This window comes from Oenanthe melanoleuca, chromosome 3, assembly GCF_029582105.1.
Source record: "Oenanthe melanoleuca isolate GR-GAL-2019-014 chromosome 3, OMel1.0, whole genome shotgun sequence".
NCBI lineage: Eukaryota > Metazoa > Chordata > Aves > Passeriformes > Muscicapidae > Oenanthe > Oenanthe melanoleuca.
Window position 1 is genome coordinate 108,019,845 of NC_079336.1, and position 18,432 is coordinate 108,038,276.

At 41.7% G+C, this 18,432-nt stretch overlaps 1 long non-coding RNA gene across 1 annotated transcript; it reads right to left on the reverse strand.

Annotated features, from left to right (window-relative positions):
- Positions 1 to 293: 293 nt before the first annotated feature.
- Positions 294 to 5,470, reverse strand: LOC130251760 (uncharacterized). Its single transcript, XR_008840230.1, has 3 exons — positions 5,362 to 5,470; positions 2,124 to 2,304; positions 294 to 376 (listed from the first exon to the last, which is right to left on the reverse strand). It is a non-coding gene; the product is annotated as an uncharacterized LOC130251760 (long non-coding RNA).
- Positions 5,471 to 18,432: the final 12,962 nt, after the last annotated feature.

The window sequence follows — 18,432 nt, forward strand, 5'->3', positions numbered from 1 at the left end:
ACTGATCACAGATATAACTTTCAGCAACATTTAAATGCATAATGCCATCCTGTAATTAATGTAGCCTATCCTAAAATTTGAGGGATTTATTGATACTGGCAGAGAGATTTGCAAATAACTTGGGGAAATTCATGACATACCTTTTGTCTCAAGGGATTTTATTCTTTTTTTTTTCCTTTTTTCCCCCCAGCAACCATCAATAATTTCATTCAGAGCCCTTACCATGTGACGACAAATGCTGTTGGAAATCCTCAGCAGAAAGTTTGAAGAAAGTACCAGCAAGGAGAAAGAGCCTCATTGTGTTTTTATTTGTTTTGTTCTCTTTCACTTACAGTGAAATATATACAAATATGTCCAAGGGGATTGCTTTAGAGGTCTGCAATAAAAAAAGAAAAAATAAAAAAAAAATAAGAAAAAGCAGGCCATAGGTATAGAAAGCTGCAGAAAGATTTTATAGAAGTTTTCCAGGAAAATCTATAGCCATCCCATTAGTTCCTGCCTGAGCACAAGGCAGGACCCAGCCCTGGAATCTTATCTGTTGGTATGACCAGACACACACGTATGGAGATAATAAACCTCCAAGAGACAAGCTAACATAGCTGGGCGGAAACATGTTTGCATAAAGTCCCTTAGTGGAGGAATGTAGGTGTCAACATTCTCACCTTGGGAAAGGTGTTGGTTTGAGGGATTGACAAGGAATAAGAGATGAATCCCAATACTGTGCCATGTGTTCCTCATGTTCTACAATCACTGCAACTGCAAAACTTGGCTATGACCCTACCGACATGTATTTAAAATTTATGCAATGACAAGGAGATATCCCATCATTTTTCTAGAGAGGTTTTCAAGACCTGAGGTCTGCACAGTGCCAGCACACAGTCACAGCCTCCAAAGTATCAGATGGCTGGCTATTCTGCTGTGACCAAGCTGCATCTAAGTAGGTTAGTGGAGCGATCTGGCACATGTTCCCCCATGCCAGATCTTACATTTCTCCATGGTTTCTCTCAATATTTTAAATAATTTCTTATGTGGAACTATTTTATTATCAGGCGGTATTTTTGCCTGTGAATGTTCATACACAGACTCATAGGGTTAAACATGGTAAGGTAAAAGAATAACATTTATTTTAGGAAATTGTTCAGGATTTTGTTGTTGTTGTTTGTTTTGTTTTGTTTTGCTTTTTTAAAAAAACCTTTTTTTTTCCTTATATTTTTTTCCTAGGGCGTAAATTTGTGGTACTCCTTTTACATGACACACAAATCAGTCATTTTGCACAAAAAAAAAAGCCAGCAATACCTGGGAAAGTACACCAAAATGTGCTTCTCTGTCACTTGTTTCATTGATTTGAATGCACTAGGTACATTTCAAACAGAAAGCAGAGACATGCTGAGGTATGAATATTCAAATATTGGGGGGAGCCCAAGCCACCTCCACAGCTTCTCCAGCCCTTCCACCTGCTTCCCACTGTACTTCATTGAGTGGCCTGGTTTCTTCACACTTTACTCTGCCAAATCATCAAATGTTTCCAATAAAGCAGTGTCTCCTGCTCAACGTCCACCAGCCCCCACTCCAGTTAACTGGGGCTTCGTTTTTGTAGGGAAAAAAAGCACCATTTTGTGCTTTCTACTGCATTTAGGGAGAGAGAAGGTAGGTGTCAGCCAAATGGAATATGGCACTTTTCCCCTCCAAGATTGAGGAGGAAGAATTTGTGACTCAGGAACATAAAAGCTTCTCACTGACTCTTGTCTGGCTCTGGTGAGGGTGGGATGGCCAACCAAAATGGGCATCCCTCTTCCTATGAGTGGCAGGAGGGCTCCTGGCTGCCCTGGGAGATGAGAGAGCTGTGCTGACACTGAGGTTGGGAAGGGTTTATCCCACCAGCAACGAGTTCCCTCCAAAAATGGACATGGGAAGCTCTCAGGGGAAGAATCACGTGTTGGTATTTTCCACCTCTTAAGGGAAAATCAGCTTAAAATAGGAATTAAAAATGGGATTTAGCTTCTCACCTTCTCCCACTCTTTTCATCTGGTCTTATATATTTCAGTTTATCTACAGATAATGGTTAAAAATTACTTATGGTGTGATAAGCCATTTCTCCAGCTTGTTTAGGCACCTGACATTACCACGCTGCCTTCAGGGTGAAGCAGTGGACCAGGGTGTGAACTGAAGTCATCATCCAAGGTGCCTGCAGAATGCCAACAGCAAGTGGGATCCACCAAATCAGTGCCTTCTCTTATTACCACTTTTACATGAGAAATTTTTCTTCTGATGTTTCTTCTGGCAGGGCCATGGATAAAACTGATGCTGTTTCAAGCAATTGGGAAAAAAAAAAAAAAAAAAAAGAAAATCAGCTAAACAAACCCATGATTGGACATTTCTGTTGCAGGCAACCTCAACATCTTTCCCAGTGGGAGTGGGGCTCCATATGCCAGCCCAGCTTTCTCCCAGCCTCTGTCCTCACAGCACCAGGAGAGCCCCACTGAGCCCCCAAAGCCCCCCAGGAGGGGCCTGTTGTGCCACCACCAGAGGGTTGACGTTGCCAGCTGCAGGAATGAAGAATTTGAGGCTGGCTGTCAGAGCACTCTGAGCTCGGGAGGGGTTTGGAGAAGTGCAAGCTGGGGTTACATAAAACTGACTCATGCTGAGAAATCACGAGTTCTGAAAGTTTCAGCTGAAGAATGAGCAAAGCCTCAAGCTGCATGTTGCTTACAAATTGACAGGAACTGGGGGATGCCGGGGACCACTGAAAGTCTGGCCTTGGCACAGGGTTTTTTGAAGTTCTGCCACTACTCCCAAGAGGAACTGAGAGCCACATACACCTGTCAGGAGGAAAATATGGCCCTTTGTTATTTCAAGGGAAATCAGTGTGGGCATTTCAGCTTCACCCATCGGAAAGAACTCCTTAAGATAGAGTAAACAGAAGTTAATTTTTTCTCCTCTTTTATTTTTATCCATACCATTGTGTATGATATTGAAAAGTACACCATCCAGAATATTTACTTTTTGTCAGAGTATCTAAGCATGCGAATGTTTGTGGTTTCATTTACTGGGCAAAAACAGTTGTAGATTTTGGCAGCCCGTGTTGGTCCATGGTTTCTGCGAATGCCTGGATGTGGTTCTTCCAGGGGCATTATGGGTTACTCAAACCGTGTCCCATTATACAGGTAATTTGTGTGCACACAAAGAAGGTGTGTACATATGCAAAAGAAATGCAAGACCAAGATTTCCTGCCATGTGTTAGAAATATTGGCCAAAATAATTTGCACTGTGATATTTAAATCAGGCTTTTAAAATCCCTGGTTGGATACATATGCAAGTAGTTGATTTTTGGATCCTTTACAATTTTCTCTCTCTCTCTTCTTATTTACAGTAGGTACTCAGCCTTTCTCTCTCTCTCTCTCTCTCTCTCTCTCTCTCTCTCTCTCTCACATACACAAACACACACACACACACACACACATACACACATGCACATAAAGAGTGAAATTATTCAGGGGCTTCAATAAAGCACTGGTTGCCCAATTCTGTTTGTCCAAATTTGAAAAAAATGTTGCCTGCTATCAAGCCTTATTTCTCTTTTCTCTTAGTCACAGTCTCTCTCTCTCTCTCTCTCTCCCTCCCCTCAAACACATTGATGGAAAAAAAGATGTGCAGATGGGCTGGTCATTTTCTATCAAATTGCAGTTTAGATATGGCATCAGGAAAAGAAGAATGTTAGAAAACACAGTTGTACGTGAGGCATCCAAACCATCGTGTTTGGGTTGCCTCTGCATCACTGAAGTGTTGATTATCCATCCTAAGCAGAGCCATATGAGTCCAGAGTAGTTAATGGGAATAGGAAGTAGTTAATAGGAAAAACTATTGGCAAATTGCATGCCTTTCAACCTCGTACAATGGGATAAAAGAAATATGGATTAGTGATGGGATCAAAGTTTTTATAATGTAAAGTACTTAATGTACAAGCGCCTGAGTTTCTGATGTAAAAAATAATGGTACTAAGTGTATAAATACACACATACTGGTGCGTATATGTATATGTATATGTATATGTATATGTATATGTATATGTATATGTATATGTATATGTATATGTATATGTATACGTATATGTGTATGTATATACATACAAAATATTTATACAAATATTAATTTAGGCCTTTTTGTTTTGCAAAGCTCCCTTCAACACACTCCCAGCTAATTTCTCAGTCTGTATTGCAATTACTAACAATTTAATCACCTTATAAACTTTTGTAGTGACTAACACCACATCTATGCTTTTGGCACTCCATGGTCAGAAGTTGTTTTAGCAACGGTGGTATGTAAAGCAGACACATTATTTGTGAGGCTCAGAGCCCTTAAAAACCATTCCTTTCTCTCTGGGCTATCGACATTCCTGAGCACTCACGATGCAGCTGCCGAGCCGCTGGACAGCCCACATATGGCCGTGCTCTGAACAATAGCAACTCCTTGTTGTTCTTGTTATAGGCATCACCATATGTGTTTATTAGAAACAGCAATAAAATGATGACGGGCTTCTTCAGCTATCCCTGCTGCTTGGGGAAAAGAAAAGCAAGGGAGAGATAAAATCAGAGGGTCTTCCTCAGCTTTAGGGAGTTGGGCAGTGGGGAGGTGCAGTCCCATTCTTTATAGAAGCATGGGTGTTTATTTATTGGTAACGTTGTCAAATTACTACTGGTCCTATAAATGGACACAATCTAAATTTAATGTTTCATTTCCATTTATTAGAGAACTGCTGATAACCTGAAAAAATGGAATCCTGAAAGTATTGGCATCTGAAGCCCTGTTCCAGCAAGGCCCACCTGTAAACAACTTGTCAAGTCATGCAGGAGAACCATCCCAGTCGTTTCAAGAGCTTTGGATGAGTGCACGCTCTTCATGCATTCCATCACAAACAGATAATGTGGGATCACCCTCATCATTGGGCTGCCTTGAAAGTACTTTCGAATTACAGTAGTTTGTGTTGGGGATTCAAATGGAGGGGTTGAGGTGGGAATCAGGAGCCCAAAAAACCAGCAGAAATGCTTTAAGGCTGCTTTGACATCAGTGTAAAGACAAGGGAGTCCCAGGGAAGGGGTGTTCAAAGTCGAAAGTGAAGATAAACTAAGACAGTCAGACCAAACATCTGAATCCTCACATGCTTCAGGTTCTGTATTATTTCTTTATGCTTCCACTATTTGCTATACCTTAAAGCAAGAAGAGAAGAAAAAGGAAGTTTTTGGGCAAAACCAGCCAAGTTAGTAATATGATGTATCTCAACATGCAGCATAACACAATTTTGATATCCCTGAATATTATAAGCTGTATTTAGACACATGGAAATCAGTGGGATTGAGTACTTACACCCAAAGAGAGATGTCAGCCTCTGCACACATGATCCATAATTTTCACCTTTAAATCTTGATATTTTCTTGATGATTAGTAGTTTCCTACTTGCTGTCTTTTTGAGACCAAAATAAAAAACCTTGGCCACTGAAAAAAAAAAAAAAAAAGTAAAACAGCAACAAACCACAACCAGTTTAAAAAAATGAATTTGCAATGCTGACTTTTATTGATTTTACTGCTACCTTCTAGCTATGGTAAGAATGTAATTTCTAGTCTTACTTGACTTATTTTTTACTTCCTACCCATAAAAATAAACAATTCTAGATGATGGTTTACATCCTTGAAAAGTTCCCAAAACAGAATTTTCCACTGAGGCTGCGATTCGATTGAGTTTAATTTCCCTTCCCTTCCCTTCCCTTCCCTTCCCTTCCCTTCCCTTCCCTTCCCTTCCCTTCCCTTCCCTTCCCTTCCCTTCCCTTCCCTTCCCTTCCCTTCCCTTCCCTTCCCTTCCCTTCCCTTCCCTTCCCTTCCCTTCCCTTCCCTTCCCTTCCCTTCCCTTCCCTTCCCTTCCCTTCCCTTCCCTTCCCTTCCCTTCCCTTCCCTTCCCTTCCCTTCCCTTCCCTTCCCTTCCCTTCCCTTCCCTTCCCTTCCCTTCCCTTCCCTTCCCTTCCCTTCCCTTCCCTTCCCTTCCCTTCCCTTCCCTTCCCTTCCCTTCCCTTCCCTTCCCTTCCCTCAAATCAATTTTGTGACTATACCAAAACTACAATGCTGTTATCTTTAATTGCATTGCTAACAGACTAAATTGTCTAGCTACTTAAAACCTCAGCAAAGTCCTTCCTTATTCCCCATTTGCCCATAAGTTACTTTTCACAGGCTATTGTTTTCTCTCCTTGAAAATTCAAAATTATTTTTCTTTTGAACAAACCCATCTACTACTTCTCCAATTATCAGTTTAAAAATATTGCTGTATCAGTTTCACACAGTTTGATAACTTTGTCTTGAACAGCTCTTTGTCTTGGTTTATATTACCAGAAGAAAATTTTGTTTTTCAGCAAGCACCTTCAATTCTGCTTCCTTTCAGTTATTGCCTCCTGAAATATCAGCATGTGCATTAAAAATAACCTGTTTATAACTCTTGAAGGGCAACAATGAATCAACAGCTTATTGTACTTCTTGTTTATTAGCAGTAATCCCCATTCTGCACCTACAAAAGACAATCAGGGCTTTGCCATTGAGAGAAATAAAAGCAGGATGACACCATATGGTTCTTGTTAAACAAGCCTCATCTTCCTATTGTTGATACTTATCTCCAAAATAAAGTATTTTTGCAGAAAGCATATTCCCATAGTATATTCTCTTTCCAATGACCAGCTGGTTGCCAGTTTGTTATTTGCACTGCAGTAGACCACTTTCATCTATTTCTATTTCAGTCCAAGAACACCATTTGTACATTGTCCAACTTGGAAATGTTAATCTGACACCATTGGTCACGGGCCTTTTAACTTCAAGTGGCAAACTTCCAGCTAGCTGCCAGTTGAGTATTTACATTGGAATGTTTCTTAGTCCAGAAATAAACTATTTGTTCACCATAAGCATCAGCAACATGCTAATAATTTCTACAACACATATGTAGAAAGGTACAACCCACTCCACTTTGCTGCTGCCTCCTCAATAACCTCCTAAGTAGATCCCTAGGGAGATGCTGCTTGTCTTGAGCCAAGATAAATGCATCTATTTCCCTCTCTATGCATGTACATAACTTTTATTTACATTCATGGAAGTTACACATGCATATTACACAGGGAGAACCAGGACCAAAGTTAGGATGGTTGGGCAGGACTCTCACAGCTTCTCCCAAGACCCCAGACTGCCATAAAGGCTGAAACACCTGGAAGAGCCCAATGCAGAAATAGCCAATTGCTTTGGCATCATCTAAAGCTCCCTGCACACAACCATGAGAGCAGTGTTCAGGAAAGAGGCAGCATTGCATGTGCTTGAATGCAGCTTTTCAGAAATCAGAGTGGCATGAGTCCCATAGAATTTTGCTTAGGAGATTGCTATTACTTCCAGTAATACAATTTAGGCTTCCTGCAAGAAGATTATAATTTGAGCTCTTTTCAATTAAGTAAAAATGGAGACAGGAAAAAAAATTCTGCTTGGTTCCGTGATTTGACTTAAGGAATGTTATGGAGTGGCAAGTGTGTGTTTCATGTACTTTGACTCTGTTAAAATAAAACATTTCCTTTTTACATGTTCCTGCAATGACCTGCGGATGGGAGAGGCTAAAGAAAGACTTTAATGAGTTCAAAGTGTAAACTTCATGAATAGAAGTCTCCTCCCTTAAAGAAAAAGTAATAGTGACAGTAATGCCCTATTCTCCCCTCTGTTTTTCCTATTTAGTCAGATAATATATCCATTAAATTTTGTATTAATTTCATCATTCCAAATTAAAAAAAAAAAAAAATCGATTTACAGGAGAATTACCAACTGACCCCACAGAAGTACTTTAACAAAACCTTAGAGGACTAAGTGAGATGTACAACTTATATTTCTTAGCACCTACCTGTGCATTTAGCTAAACATGCCCATCCACCTGTGCCTCACAACCATAAGGAAAATGAAGGTTAAAATGAAAATACTGGCCAGCATGAAGAGGAGGATCCTGAAAATGCTTGTTACATGGGCTAAAAGAAGGTGTCCACCCTGTGTCAAGCTGGACTTCCTCCAAGGCCCCCAGGCTCTTCTCCAGAATACAGAATGGGACAGGGAGAATTTTCAGTGTTAGGGACATGACTCAAAAAGTGATTTTGCATCTTAAAGATTCAGATGCTAAAAAAACTCCCTTTGCCATAGAAGTAATGTGTAAGAGGTGCATTTCCTACCCACCTACATGGCTGGACAGAAGAATTATGAGATACTCCCTGTTGTAAGAAACTCCAACACCTTGGGTAAAACACAGCTGTGAAACCAAGGACTTCTGTTTCCAACCCTGCAGCCCACTTGCTCCTGCAGTCAATGTGATTCCTATGTACGGCACAGAAGTTTTAATTCTGACCTTTGCGACATTCCTACTGCTTGATTTTTTTGTACCCTCAGCACTCCTTTGGGTGGATGAAACATATACAAGCATGTAACCATCTACTGTGCATCAAAATTCTGATAAACATACATTTTTCTTACCTCACCTAAGGCTCCTCTTACAATCAAATGAAGGCGAACAAAATATTTTGACATCTTGAAATATATTCTCTTTTCCGGGAGAGCAAATAAATAGACCTGACAAAAAATAATGTCATAACAATCAGCAACTACAACTTGATCCTTGCTGCTGTAACTTGAAACTTATAAGAGAAGGTTAAAGTAACCGAAGTCTGAATTCTTGTCCACTATAAAGGCATGTACTCCTTTTGTATTGGGTTTTTCTCTATGGCTAATCCTATTTGGGGCAGTCCCTGAGCTCAATACACTAGCAAAGTACTTCCCCAAAAGGATGATAAAATTTGACTATTGGAAATTAGTCTTGAGTCCAGTCAAGCAATAAGAAACAGGAGCAGACAGAACTGAAGACCAGGGGATGTGCTTGGACTCCGAGGGAAGAAGAAAATCAAACCCCTATCAGAAGAAATCCCATCAGGGAAAAACAAGAGTCTGAGAAAAGTAACAGGCCTGAGAAGAAAGATGAGGAGACATGGGAAGAGCCCCAGGACACCTGAGAATAAAGGTTGAGATGCTGAGGAAAAAACTCAGAAAACATAAAAAGAGAGGCCTGGGGCTAATCCTTCTGCTGTTTTCTTTTTTCCTGTTTGTTTATTTGCTACAATTCAGATTTTAGAGTAATTAGTAAAATATCATGCAAATATTCCCTGTGTGACTTCACATGAATAACTTTAATTTTGCTAAACATTTGTCTTGTTCCAAAATGCATCTGCTGTTTGCATTAAGATAATCTGCTGAAATATTGGGAAGTAAATTACAGTTTTTATAAGATATTTATGAAACATCTTCTTATTTGTATACTAAATATCTTTGACTATCTCAGCCTGTTTTTTTGGCTGACGTTTGCCTTTCCCAGGAGCATCCATGCCCTGTTTCAATTACAGACTGGGCTAAGTACCATCTTGTGGAAAAGCTCCAATTGGCTGGAAATGGCTCAGTGTACACTCGTAACAGGCTGTGGGAGTAGTACTTTATCTGCCAGCAGCCTATGACATAAAATAAAAAAAAATTCAACCCCCCCAAAAAAAGATTGCACATGTGCACAAATTACATGGTTTTGTAGAAATTCTGTCACAACACCATAGGAGTATGTGTCCCTTCACTCGGATGCTTCTATAAATGCCCTTATGGAGAAACAGCAATTAGGCTTGGAGGCTGCTCCTAGTCCCTGCTTGGTGAACACACGGCATACAGGGAAGTAAATTAAAACCATTTTTTACTGCTTCATCCTCTTAGGGCTGTCCCAGTCTCTTTCCATGCAGAGAAGTCCTAGGGGATTGGTTAGTATTGCCGCAGCCCAGCTGAATTTGTGCATAGCTCTGTTTCCAAGTTTTCAATGGGGATTGAAAAATCAGGTCATTTCTTTCCTTCCAGCCCTGACTTTTGGGGTAGGACTTAAGGGATGCCCCCACGAGGACACAGGGCAGTTGAAGAAGGTGGAGGATAACAACCAACCAGATCTGTGTGCTGCAGGAATTGGAGAATGTTGCTGCTGTACAGCAGAGACATGGCTGCAGTAGCTTCAAGTCTGGGTAGATAGACCTGCTGGAACTCAAGGTGTGCGATGAAGCCCTCCTGAGATACAGATAAATCACCGATCTCTGCCATAGCTTGTTCTATGCAGAATCTGCATTGCTAGCAGCCCCCAAAATACTTCATGAAAATTAGCTCATGTAGCTGCATGGGCTGTAGCTATGTGAGCATGGATGCATCTGTAAAACTCAAAGTTATGCCTACATATCCCTTAAAACCCAGCCTGGACATCTCAGGAGCTGTCATGGCTCCACAGCCAATATGCAGCTGTGCTCTGTACTGTCTAGGAAGCCACCAAGGAGTTTTTGACCCTCCAAATTTCTCTGACTAGCTGAGACTTTGTGCCCATTCATGGATAGTGACTTTGTATGGATTCCTTGTCCATACAAGGAATCCTTGTCCAGTGTTTATGGCTTGGAGGGTTTTGAGGGTTCAGTTCAGAGGTGCTGGCAGTGGAATTTGGATGTACAAATCAGATTAGCATTGTGTCTCTTTCATTCCACTCAAAGCTGCTCCATCCCTACTTGACAGGTTAAAATTGAATGTCCATTTAAAAAGCAAATTAACTGAAAGGAGAAGAAGGGGAAGCCAGAGGCAGAGGGGTTTGCATTTGGATGATCTAAATTCTGGATGAAGAAGTCTGGGAAAGAGATAAGGAGATTGACACTTCAACACCACTTGTCATCTTAACTCATAAATCCCACTTTGGTTTGCTATTAACATTACCTACATGGAGTTCAGCTTTAAAAATAATAAATGGATGGTATGACCTGACTCATCCTTCTCTTGCTTGGACCTCACACAGTAGCTACAACACTGCTCTTTTGATCACACATTTGATTAATGCAAGGATCCCCAAATTGATGTAAGAGGCAGGGAAGCAACTAGGAGGGGTGTATCAGCATGGATCAGTCCTCTGATTCTCACAGCAAAATGCTAACAGCCTGTGGTGGCATGGTCAGGTTCAGGCTGCCTCACCAAAGTCTATTGGTACCCACACACTGTGCTAAGCTCTGCCTGCTGTCCCAGCTCCATGGAGCCAAGGGCTCTGGCAGGGACCACACTGGCAATTGTGCAACTCTGCTCAGCCACAGATGTCCCCTGGCACCAGCAGCACAATAGTGGGCCTGTTGGTAAACGGGAATTGTTTCCCTGCCCACTATAGGGCTCTGGATGAAATAATTCCCTGATACCAGGCAGCCTAGACGTGCCTCCTCTGCTCCCCACCCTGGTTTAGTTGGTAGCGCCTTCCTGCTCCCTGTGGGCCACAAGGCCCTCATAAAATGACAACAATAAAACAAAATAATAATGGAATCCATATACGGCTTGATGTCTTCATTGCTTCTAAGCAAAAGTGCCAGGGGAGCTTCACCTGAACAGAGGCAGCAGATTCCCAGCACTGGCAAAGATTTTTTAAGAGGAAAAGAAAGAACATTTTTCAAGCCCTGGATCTATCTCACACATCCTCAGCTGTACACCTACACAGGAAAAAAGCAGGTAGTTACAGGAAATGAATCCCTGGGTCTGGCAGACGTATACAGAGTTAAGTTCACCTTAACATCTAGGGCTGCCTGAGAAGGGAGATGACTGCTAACAGCCCCATGGCAGAGGCTGTGGCAAGGCTGGCCTGCTCCCAGCATCTCCCTTCCTGGTGGCATCGGGACCATCAGGCTCTAGCAGAACATTTTGCGGTCAGAGTAATTGCATTGTGTTGTCTTAAAACTGCCAAGGCGTGGCCTTAAATAAAACCAGAGCCCGGGTCTCACTCCAGGCACAGCAGCCCCCAGCTCCCAGTGCTTGCGGTCCAACCCTGCTGCCCTGCTTTTATTCATGGTTATCATATGGTTATTAATGAACTTTTAATTGCATAGGGAAAAAAAAGATAAACATATGGTTTGGGACAAATACATACATGTCACTCTGTCTCAAAACCCATCTGTATTTTGGTGTCCTAGAACCCAAACGCACCATTTAATTATTTGTGCTGGCAGTGCCAGAGGAACCTACCATTTATTTATATGGTTAAATCAGCTGCAGATGTGACTGTGCTTTTTCCTTCATTCTTTCTTTTCTTCACTGTTGGCATTTCTGACATCCCCAGGATGTCCCCCCACCCCCTCATTCAATGAGGGATCTCAAAAGCATTGGGAAATGGCCTACTGATCCCTCTCCAGTTCTGTCCACAGGCATGGCCATCCCACATCACTCTCACAGGACTGTGCTATTATCCTGTTCAAAAGCAAGGGCTTGATAAATTAAGATCTCAAATACCAGGAACTGAGGGGAAAAGGAAAATTTCCTGTGCCCAGGAGAGCTCCTCTGGTGAAGGAATTCCCGCAGCTGAGACCTCACTGCTCGTAGCACCTGTGGGCATGTACTGGAGGAACTAACTACCACAGGGAAGGAGAATCACACTGTTTCCTGAGAAGCCCAAACCAATTTTTGTCCCTACTAACAGGCCACTCCTCTTTTTTTTTTTTTTTTTTTTTTTTTTTTGGGGGGGGGGGGTAGGGGCAGGGACTGTATGGAGCATCTGTCTAAGCTGGGCTTTGGCAAAATCTACTGCCTGGCTATCACTGTGACTCACTTGCATCAGCCATATTTTGTGGTTTGAGTTTATCCCTGTGAAAATCAGGTTCAGCATTAGCTTTCAGCACTAGCCAGGTGATGCTGTGAAGTCAGAGATGCTTGTTTGACCTTTAGAAATGCTATCAATTTTCACATTATTACTTCTCCATCCAGTATCATGCTTCTTTTCTTGAATAGAATTTGCATAAGGGTATCAGCTGCTTCAAGCAGCATGCCAACAATTGCCATCAGAAATCAGCAAAAAATATTGCACTACCCCTTTTGGCAGGAGAAGGCAACCTCCTTCTGCTTTACCTGGAAAACAGTCATCAAGACTAAGTATCCCTGGGAAGAAACTTAGTGCAGCACCCAGAAAATACACTTCAGATTCTTTTGCTCAAAGACTGGTGTTTCCTAGTACCATTCTAGGATGCTTAAATGGTGTGATAATAAGTGGAGTAGCAGTAGTTAGGAGGTAGGACGGTAAGGAAGCGATGATTCATTTTTAAACTTCCAAACTTACCTAGAGCTGATGTTCACATATTGAGACCACATTTGCTGTTGGAGAGCTGGAATGTGAGTGGTGCTGGGGGTGTCAGGTGCTGGCTGCACCACCCCCACCAAGGCAGCCCAGACACTTTTCAAAGCCAAACACCATCTCTCTAAGGGCATCCATGGACCATTTGTAGACCTCCTCTTGGGGAGGCTGGTCACAGCATGACTGAAACAGTCTCTTTAAACTGACCCGTATAGGAGGGGGATAACGTGGTTACCCTGATTCACTTTGTAGCAATTATCCACTATGAACACTATGAAATCTGGTTCATCCTGTATTATGTGAAAAGGCAAAATATTCAAGAAAATGTTTCACCTACACAATTGTATACATGCTAAGGCTCAAGATGTATTTAAATGTGTATATTTATTACATTTTGTTAGTTATCTACATTTAGATTTTTCTTTTTTATGTTTTGTTTTTCTCATAAAAATGCATAAAAGCCTAAGCTTATATACATATGCTTAGCATGCCTACAAAGGTATAGCATGTATATTCAATGAAATGCAGTGTGCCTATAAATATATATGTATACATATATGCATATATGTATATACAGATTTACACAGACATATATAAATGTACGTGCATATGCATAGGCACATGCTGGGTGTGTAACATGACTGACTACTCAAGCACTGTTCCAAGGCACACTGAGTCCCAAGATACAGACTATGAACCTTCACAACAGCTCCCAGGTTAGACATGCATGCAAGTCCACTGCGACATAACAGCATTCTCCCTCTTACACATTATGAGCTGCTTTCATTAAAATTCAACAAAATTTTAAAGTGTTTTTTTTTTATTAAGCCACTGTTTAGGTGCCTTATTCCTCTCCTGCTCTCAGGTGGCAAGGGCAGCATAACCAAACCAGATTTGCTTATTTGGTACAAAGTACTGAATCCTGGCTTTATTGACATTGATCTGGCATACCCAGAGGACCTGAAATATTTTAAAATTATCTCTAAAATTACTTCTTATATCCTACTCCATAGCAGGCACACTGCAAGCAGCATGCAGGTTCCTTAGCAGTTCACTGAGCCAGCTGAACTACATATATTTTTTGTGAGTTTTGCACGTATAGAACAGCCTGTCTGCTAGTTGATGATGGCCTTGCTCTGCAATGTTTTGGCACCTCCCCAGTGTGGCTGTGCTCACCGTGCTCCAGCTGCATGCCTCACTGCTGGGAAAAGTGCCGGAGGCTGCTGGGGACAGGGTCCTGGCCCACAGCACTGCAAGGCACTGCAGTGCCATTTTGAATTAAAATATTTATTCCTGACATCTTGCAAGAGGGGAAGAAAAAAAAAAACCCAAAAGCTGGCCATAATTCAAAGTCTCTCCAAAGTCACTGGGAATCTTCCAAAAGGCTTCAGTGAGAGCAGGATTAGCTCCCTTCAAATATACAAAAATTTGTTGTCTTTTGCATATCAAAGTGGTGAAGCCTCTGTTCTCTTTAGCTATTGCTTTTCATCTGCTATGAACAGAGCATAATGTGTCCAAAAAAAAAAGTGTCATTGACAAGGAAGACTAGCTCAAATGCTGAGACAAACTTGGCCATGTTCCTGCAGCGAGAGCAGCAGCAATAAAGACGTGGGCTGGTCTCTAGATGCCATCAATAATGTGATTTGGACACTTGTTCGAAAACTCTATGTCTCCGTTGTTGTTTATTCTGATAAACCCTTCCTCATGCTCTCCTCTCCTCCCTTGCCTTCCCTCCCACACGTGCAAGGATGCCATTTCACAGCCAGGCTGCAGAGGGCTGAGACACCTCCAGATTTCTCCCAGCTGCAGTAACAGATACAAAAGAAACCACAAAAGCGGAAAAAATTAAAATGGCAAAAGGAAAACTTCCCAAGCCATGGTGCTTGTTGAACTGAGGGTCTTCACACAACTCCACTTGTCAAATTCCAGCTTCATTGCCCTTCTATTCTCCATAACCTCAGTCAAGTCTCTGTAGATCAGATATGACTTTACCTAGTATGTAATTTCTGTGGATTTTTCTGGATCCCTCCTCTCCTCTGGGGAGTTGTACACTGATGCCTATGTATCCCATTAATACACTAGGTCTGAAAACCTGGTTAATAATTAGGCTGATGAGACAACCTATTAAAAGGACCTGAATGCAGCTATATGACCCACTGCCCCATGACCTTCTCATGACCAGAAGGAGAAGTGACAAAAAAGTGACAAATACCATGAACCATGAACCATCACACCCTGAATCCTCTTTTCTCAGCAACTTGACCACACATTGTCTCAACTACATGCAAGGAACCCATATGCTGTTCCAGAAAAAGCACATTCATTAAATGGGGGTTAAGGATTGGATTGAAACAAAAAGTCAGTGCTGGGGAGGGGTGAGGCTGCTGAGGTTTCACTGATCTGGCCACATCCAGGCTGTGTGGTGATATCCAAGAGTGGTGAAATCGGAGCAGAAGATAGACTCATATACACATGAACACACATGTACACGTAAAATCCCACTGTGAATCTATGAAAACCCTGAGGATGAGCACAGGCTGGTCTTCATTAGCATTTGGACAAAAAAAATCTGCTTCCTTGTCATATTTCTGGACATTGAAAAACATCAGCACTTTTTTGCAACTTCTTGAAATATTTTCAGCATGTGCCTGGCCCAGCTTTTCTATGCACCCAGGGAATTATTGAAATGCAGAAGACTGATGGAACTTCTGGAGAGAGAGGTGGAATGGTTATGCCCAGACCAGCAAACAGAAGAGCATTTCCAGTGCATGCTGAAAATTCAGATTCTGTCCAAGTCTTTGGAGAGCAGATGTCAATTATGAATCACATGATTACTCTGCCATATTTTTCCGGGTTATGCTCATTGACTTAGATAAGGTATCATTTTTCACCTACAAAATATGCTGCATATACAATAAATAATATGCACAGTACCATAATAAATATTCAGTATATATGGTGTGTGTGCATTATAGTGATCCTGGTAGAGTTATAGCAGAACAGTCAAGGCTGAATTGGCATTTTCATTAAAAAGGCTGATAATTCAAGATCAGTAGCAAAAGACAATGAAATACCATCTGCTCTCACACAAACAGCTTTTACAGAGGAGTTTTAAGGTCTTGATGCAAGCAGTTCTGCAGAGAGGATAAAAATGAGAGAGCTCCTGAGACACTCTCTCTCATTGTCAAAACCTTTCATCTGATTTTTTTTCCCACTTAGATGGCAGCTGATGCTCTCCCTAAATCTCCAACTTCTGGAGCCAGAAGATATTGAGACCACTAGTGTTCTCATAGGAGATTATAAAGAAGTTCTTCCTAGACTTACTGCCACAGTAAAAAAGCTTGTAAATGCAAACTCTGCAGCTCACCAACCAATACACTGATGGGGTTAAATAGTCCTCTCTGCCATGCCTGGACTTCTCTACACTGAGGAGCAGCAACACGCCCTCAGCACTTGCTGAAGGCCAGGATGGTGTGAGCTGGGGCTGGTAATGACCTACTTCTTCCAAGTTCAGTAACTGAGCCCTTGTAACCATTTTTCAATGTCACGTATTTCCAAAGATCTGGCCTCTTTGAACTGAGAATTACTCTCTCTCTTCAATGCCATTTCTGTGGTAGCTTGTATGTGTGGCATGACAAGAACTCAATAAAATACTGCTGACCCAACCATATCACTGGCTTATACAAAGCCATTTTGGTAGCCTCAAGGCAACTGTTTTATTCCCTTTCAACTGCTTTGTGATGGCTGCTGCCCTTCAGATGGAGGTTGCACAGGAATGGCTTCATCTCAGTAGAAATTTTTGGAGCATTGCCTGGAGGTGTTCAAAATGGGGCTGGATGGACCCAGGTGAGCAGCTTTGCTGGTGGGGAGGGAGAGGGACTGCTTTCCACCAGAGGGTATTAAAGAAGAAGTGAGAGGCCTGGTGGTGGGTGACAACTTCTTTTAGCACATGTGCTTGCAGAGGGCACATCTGTTTACACCTTGAACTAATCAGAGTGACAACCAGCAGTGAAAACCTGGATGCAGGAAAATCCACGGGAATTTTGCCCAGAATTTTCCCTTGAGCTGTTGGACTCATGGTTCAAATATATTTCTTCCAGTATATGACACCTTTCCCTCCAACAACCACATTTATGCAGACCTTTTAGCTCAAACCCAGGAGGCACCTAAGAATCTTCCCCCCAGCTCCTAGGGTAAGAAAAGAATGTTGATGCTGCAGGGTGCAAATACAGGTGAGTGGAAATACCCACCTGTGACCATGTAACAGCTCCCTGCCCATCCTGACATGTCTAACAGGTGAGTTTGCCCATTTTGTAATTCCCCGCTTTGCTGGCTGGCTCTGTATTGATGATAAGTGTTATTCACACATCATCACAGCCTCAGTTCAGCAGCCCTTGAGCCTGTTTCCAAAAGAAGCTGTCACAGACAATAAACACCAAAGTAACCCCACTTCCAATTTAATTGTTTTCTCAAAATATCACTAGCAATTAGACTATATTAGCAACAGATTGTTTGCAGTAGCTCATTCTCAGTCAAAACTGGTTTCTTTCTCTTTTACAATCACACAAAACATCTGAAACTAGAAAGTACCTAGGGTGGTGGTTTGGGTTTTTTTTTGCTTTGAATCAGAATCAAGTAAACAACTGAGATTACTTCTACAAAAGCTAAAATATCTGGAAAACAGAGGATTAAAATATTGGATGGCTGGGATTTTTTTAAAGTTTACAAATTTATTGTGAAAGTTTTAAGAAAATACAGTGACAGCACTGCCTGCAGTACAGTAGGAAATGACAGTCAATAAATAAAACTAAAGGACTGTGCAATAAATAAATACAAGACTAATATAATGTTTGCAGCAGGCTGATCAGTTTTAAATCCTTTTCCTAAGGCTGACTTTTACGATAAACAAACCACTCCTATATGCTTTTCTCTATTGGTGCTGGATGAGCCCAGTTATTTATGGGCTCATCTTCTTCCCATGAGATTTTTGCCCATCTCAGTGTTTTTCCCCTTTAAACAAAAAAAACAAAATAAAACCCCAAGCAGAGAGTAATCCCACCCAGAGGTAAGGTGTACCTACTCTCTCACTGATGTAGCATTTAGGCTTCGTGGAGATGCGTCGGGTCCATGGAGCCATAGCATGTGCACTCCCACACAGAGACTTCAGTATTTCCTATACATGCCCTTTGCTGTGCTATGTGTATCAAACTGTGTCCCATGGTGTCTCTGGGGAT